We start from the raw sequence: 6,169 nt of genomic DNA on the forward strand, positions 1-6,169 counted from the left end.
CTAGTGAAAAAGTTGCTTCATGAACCCAACATGTATTAATTAGGTGAAAAACTTCTTTGCAAAGGCTACTTTATAATTATAGGATTTGAGCTGTGGCATAAAAAGTTTCAGATATTTTTTTTTTTAAAAAGAAGCAGATTATTATATTTAGAGCATAGTCACCCCCACTTTTTCTCTCTCCCAGGAAAGACATGAAAACACCTTTGAAAATTATTTTTTTCCCATAAGTATGGTTTCTTTCCCGGGTGTAAGTGTGTTCAAGTGAGTGTAATTACATCTTGCATTCAACAAGACAAATATTTGATTTCATATTAATATGTTTTTTCTCCAGCTAGTGGTAAATGTGGCTTCGTACACCAGATGCAGAACATTTTTAAGAGCTGGGCAAAACCAATATATATTTATATGTTTATGTATATGCATGTGCATGTATATACATATATAAATGTAAATGCTTACCACAGAAGAGGGAAGAAAGCTCCTAAATGTGAAGCACTCTCCCCTCCCCCATCAAATCGTTCCATTTTTGTGGAAGAGAATAAAAAACGTGAACGTTTCTGATCACTATGGCATTATAGCAAAAGGAAATAACAGACACCGATGCCGCTGGAAGAGGTTTACCCACCAAACCGAATTACACAGATTGTATTTTACAGCCAGTAAGTGACTAGTTTTGACCCACAAACTGGACACCCAACCCAACAATCAGCAAACATCAGGGAACTAATTGACAAAGAAACTTTGAGAGATACCACTGAGTACAACTGTGTCTGGAGGAGTCAGGCGTTAACGGCAAGACTGCATGAGAGAAAAAGCATCCGAAGATGCAAACTTCTTGCCGTCCTCCTTGCCCAAGTATGAAGTGAGCTTCTGACAACTCCTTTAATGGACTGGGCAGAAGGTGGGCTGAAAAGACCTCCTCTTGTGACTGAGTGTTAATGAGAGGCAATGGAAAAATTATGCTGCAATATTTAATTGACAGGTTTCATGCTTTAACTCTGGACTTGGCACTCTAAGAAAGCTACATGGCATCATTTTGCAGTCTTCTCTACAGGTTTTATTAATGATGTCACCTAAAAGTTGCATTGATAAATGATCTAATTTAAAGAAAAAAAACCACATAAATACATACATATCAGTGACTTAATGTAAACCACTATTTTTATTGTACCTGGTATCAGATGACCATGCTTATAAGGGATTATTATTTCAGATAAGATGAATATTCAGATATTATCTCAGCATGAGAATGCATGTCTTTTCCCTGGTTAAGAGGGAACGCCCTCACCAGCTTTGTAGACTCAGTAGAAGTTAAAAAGGAAAAAAAAGTTTTATCTCTGGAGGGTACTTCTACTAATTTGTTTTTTCAACAGTTTTACCACCAGAAACTCATGGCCATTAACGTCAGCACAGGTAATCAAAAAGCTTAAATCCTCTCATTTAAGCACCATCATGAGTTCCAGAGCGATGGGTACGTAAAGGCTTCTTCAGAGTTGCTGTCCGTCATGTGAAATTCAAGTCATGGATTGCCCTCAACAGCACAGACATTTCCCGAATGGAACAAGACATAACCTATGGAAAATTACTAGCAAGTGAAAGAGGAAAGTGGCCATAATTATGTTTTGGAATCTAGGTTTTAGAATAGCATTAAGCCAGGATATCTCTGGATTCACACACTGCTACCTTCAAGCCACATCAGTAGATTCCTTTTCCAAAACTAATACACTGCATTTTTAAATTAAATTGTACGGGTTTTTTCTTTCCATTTTCACAGTTCATGATTCAATAGCAGCTTTAGTAATGAACAGATAATTAAATTTTCACTTTTCATCCTTGATGCTTTGTTTATTTAACAAGCCTGATTAAGAAATAAGTAGCCCACAACTTGGTATCACTCCAGCTATTTCCAGCATCTCATTATGTTTATTGTAACAACCCACATCCAACCCACCAGGAGTAGCAGGGAGACTCCAGAGAAATACCATCCTTCGATTTAGTAGCACCAATCAAAGAAAATGTTGGTTTGTTTGAATTAGGGAAGGGAAAGCAGAGAAAAATAAACTGCAAGCCAAAGTATGTTCCTACTTATGGTACTTTCCTCTGGATTAAGCAAGAGACCCAGCACAACTTTAAATCATAAATGATGAAGATAGAAAAGCTTACTCACTCTAACTTGACTTAGGTAGCCAGAATACCATCATCACAAACAACACCCATAGTGTGGCCCTTCTTGATCTGCTCTAAGTAGGGAAAGGAAAACTAGTGCTGAAAGTGTAAAACAACAAAAATAGTTCCCTCGGTGTAGAAATCACACCTAACAGGCCACGTTCAGATAACTTTATTTCTTTTCCCCGTTCCTTTTCCATTGCCACACCTGTCTGGAACCAGAAGGAAAATTGCAGATGCCATCCTCCTTATTCCAGTGAAATTCGACAAATAGAACCAAACTCTTTTCTCGGCTATGAGAAAATAGTATCTTCACCAAAGCTAACAGTAATACCAAGGGCTTTGGGGTTGTTGGTGAGGTCTATCTGCTTGCTCTAAGGTTATCTGTTTCCAGAGAAGCTGTTTCTGGAGATCCTCCTGGGTTCAGCATAGCCTCTCTCCTATCCTAAATGTTATTTATCTTTCCGTGTGACGTGATTCCCCAGACGAGTAACAGAGGAAATAGCACATTCACCTGCAGCCATCCACAGTAGGTGCCAGTTCTGCCCAGAAGCTCTCTTGATGGTATTCCATCTTTATATAGATACAAATGCATTTCTAGCTTCTACTCACGTCCAAGAAAATATTTTAAATTCACTTATTGCTCCATTCAGTATCATTTCCACTTAACAGAAGCGAGCTGAGGTACATTTCTGCACCTTAAAGACAGGAAACATCTCTCTCCTTCCCTCACTCCTTCCAACCTACAGACAATGTCTCTCTGTCTTCTCTGTATAGTCTCGATTCAAAGATCATTGGGAAAAAAAATCGATCAATGATCTTTGCACTGATTCCCATTATTAGAGTATCACATCAGTGTTTAGCCTGAGGGGCACTGAGCTGTGTAAATACTTTTTTGGGCTTCAGTGGGAGAAAATAGTAGGGTTCACTAAATTGTTGCAAGGGAAAAGGGTTGTAATTATTAAACCAAAATATGTAACTCAGCTAGCTTAAGTAAATAGTCCCATGCCCAAAGTCGGCAGTATTTTTCTGTCTGTGTCTTTATCCCATTATAGACTGTAACGAGAATGTAAAGGATGATAGCAGAAAGTATATCTAAGAAACCTCAGTATGCCAGTATATGTTGAATAGTGAGGGTATGAAATGACAGAAAACCTCGTTCCTTAAGCAACATGATATGAAATGAATGGCAGGCCACTTTGTGCAGAGATGTATTCGGCTGCGGGCTGCTCAAGCCAGAGCAGTGAATGCAGGCAGTCAAGAAAAGCGGGCAACTCCAGGAAAATTCAAGGAACACAAGGAAAAGGCTGAGCCCTGGATGGGAGCCAAATAAATCTTGTTGAGGAAAAATAAATATCTGCTGGATGTCATTCAGAGATACTGCTATTAAGCTGGTATTTCCCAGTGAAGCTTGTAATCACAACTGAAGCCTCCTGCAGCAGCCGCGACTACTCGTAGCTATAGAAAACTGAATCTGTGTTCAAGAACGAAAAAGGGTATCTAAGGAAATACCCCAAATTTTGCTAAAAATAAGAAAGCACCACCTACATGATTTGTTAAGTTGCTTCGTCCTCAAAACTTGTTCAATTACCAGTGCAGTATAATACTTCTATTATTTCTTTCATCCTGACTCAGGAAATCTGCAGGATGCCCACAGCTGTCAACCTCAAGCAGCAGCACCAGCGGTGTGACACAGGACCTTCTGTTAGGACAAGTAAACATTAGTTGGGTCAACTGCATTTTTCTCCTCCCACCCATGAAATCAAGGTGGGTTCAATGATACACAGCTATTCTTTTCCTTTAAAGATTTAATTCCGCTCTGCGGTGCCCACCAGGTCACCTCGGAGGCACAGACCAGTTACACACACAGAAACCACCTCAGAGCTGCAGATAACGACTGTGCTGGCAAACTTTCACCGTATGCTCGTGCTGCTTTTACATTCTTCCCATATGGCATCTGGTATTGATCGCTGCCAGACACTAAATGGAGCCGTCAGCTGCCCCGGTACAACTTCTCCCATGTTCAAGTGACTGGACCCAAGAAGTAACACAGGTCGCTGGAGCAGGAATCATCACTGGCAAGAAAACAGTCAACAGAGAGCATCGAAATACGGCTGAAACTGTCTGATCATATTGACTGATTATTGAATTTTACAACACTAAGCACCTGAACCGGCCTGGAAACAAACCTAGGAACTGTGGCTTTTCTGCTGACTTTTTCATCTATCCAAACAAGAATTTCTTTTTTTTTTTTCTTTTTTAAAAGTTAGCAGGATAAAATATCGGGCTGTGCAGAATGACTGGCTGCTATATTTAACTCAGACAAACACATAACAAATCACTATTCTGTAGAAAGAAGGCACACCTCATAGGCTATATTTTTTTTTCTTGAGACCTGGACGTAAGACCACAACCCTCTAAATAATCCTCCAGAAATAAACCAATGAAATGTTCACTCTGACAACAGACACAGTATTATACCTGCAGCTGGTAAATGTTTCCACAGTTCAACCACCTTTCCTTTTCGTTTCCAGTAAAAATTTGATCCCAGGGGAAAGAGTCAGCAGCTAGGATTTTAATTACTTTTCTGCAATAACGTAGAATAGAGAGTAGCATTTTTTTAAATGCTACTAACGTATTCTACTTTTCTTCTCTTTCTTGAAGGGGAGGACGGAGGACAGTTTACAGCAAAGGCAGATGCCCTATGAAGAACCGTCCCTTTTGTCTCTGATCTCTCTCAACCCTTCGTTATTTGCTATTCCCCTGCAGTCCAAAGACACGGTATCTTGAGAATTTGATGAAGAACATTGTCTCTGCAGCACTGTTGGCTCAGTCTTTCAGACCAGACTCTGAGCGAAGCATGCTGATTACAGCACCTTGCTTGCCTAGAACTAAAACTTAAGGGGCCATGAAACTGGGAACTACTGTAAATCTCAAATTTAAATCCAGTATTTGACTATGAAAATGTTCTGAAGCCAGGAGGATGGATCCCCTCACTTACGAGATTGCCTTCAGAAGGTGTTTGGTAGCCTGTTTGATTTAAATAAAAAAAAACCCTAAGATAGTTCTGATTCACCTTCCAAGTTTGAGTTTTCATATATTTCTGTCACGCTTTCAAACTTTGACATTTCCTTTTCTGCCATGAGAACTAGAAATTTTCTTTCAGGTAAAAAAATACTGATGTTGTTTTTGCTGATTTCAGCAGGGAGAAAAGGAAATATGCTCACAAACATAACCACATATATATACACTTATAAGCATATTGTATATATATGTCTGTTCACAATCACATAAATATGCTGCCAACTCCAGATACACAGTATTGCAAGTGTTGAAGTACTGAAGTCTAGTTCTGATTTTTATGATGTATTCCCCAAAAAGCATGCCGATCCCATCTTCCCTGCTCCAGCACAACACACTTTTGCCAGAAGGTACATTAGAGATCCTTCCCGAGCAAGTGGTGGGAAAAGAGACAACAGTATCTGCCCACTAATGACACCGAGAGCAGGAACTGAGCAGAGGAGAGCTGGAAGCTTCAGAATTGTTGGTAAATATGCTTTGGAGTGTGTGAGCGATGGACAAGAAGAGCAGCCACACAAGTGGAAAATGATTGTTTCCTGTTTGGATAAATTCCTTCCGCTTATCCCATTATTCTAAGAGGTTTGTCTGGTCAATCTTCATCTCATTTTGCTGGCAGGCCATATACAACGCGCTGGGATTCCCACTGCAGGAATCCCTGGCAAGGGCAAAGTGCCATGAACACTATTGTACTCCAGCGCTGTGCTGGTAACAGCTTCTTGGAGTTTGATTTCTTAGTGGATTATCCAGGTCGAGAAGTGGGGGACGACCAGGGAAATCAAGTAGCATGAGCGCCTCAGCTTCCTTTCAAATGGCTTTGCCACACAAATTTCACTTTTGCAGTATATCAATACGTATCCAGCATTCTTCCTTGACGCTTAAGTGGACATTGTGTTTTTCTTTTGGGATCCCCATGTGTGTATAT

Source organism: Aptenodytes forsteri, unplaced genomic scaffold, assembly GCF_000699145.1.
Source record: "Aptenodytes forsteri isolate BGI_AS27 unplaced genomic scaffold, ASM69914v1 Scaffold86, whole genome shotgun sequence".
NCBI classification, from domain to species: domain Eukaryota; kingdom Metazoa; phylum Chordata; class Aves; order Sphenisciformes; family Spheniscidae; genus Aptenodytes; species Aptenodytes forsteri.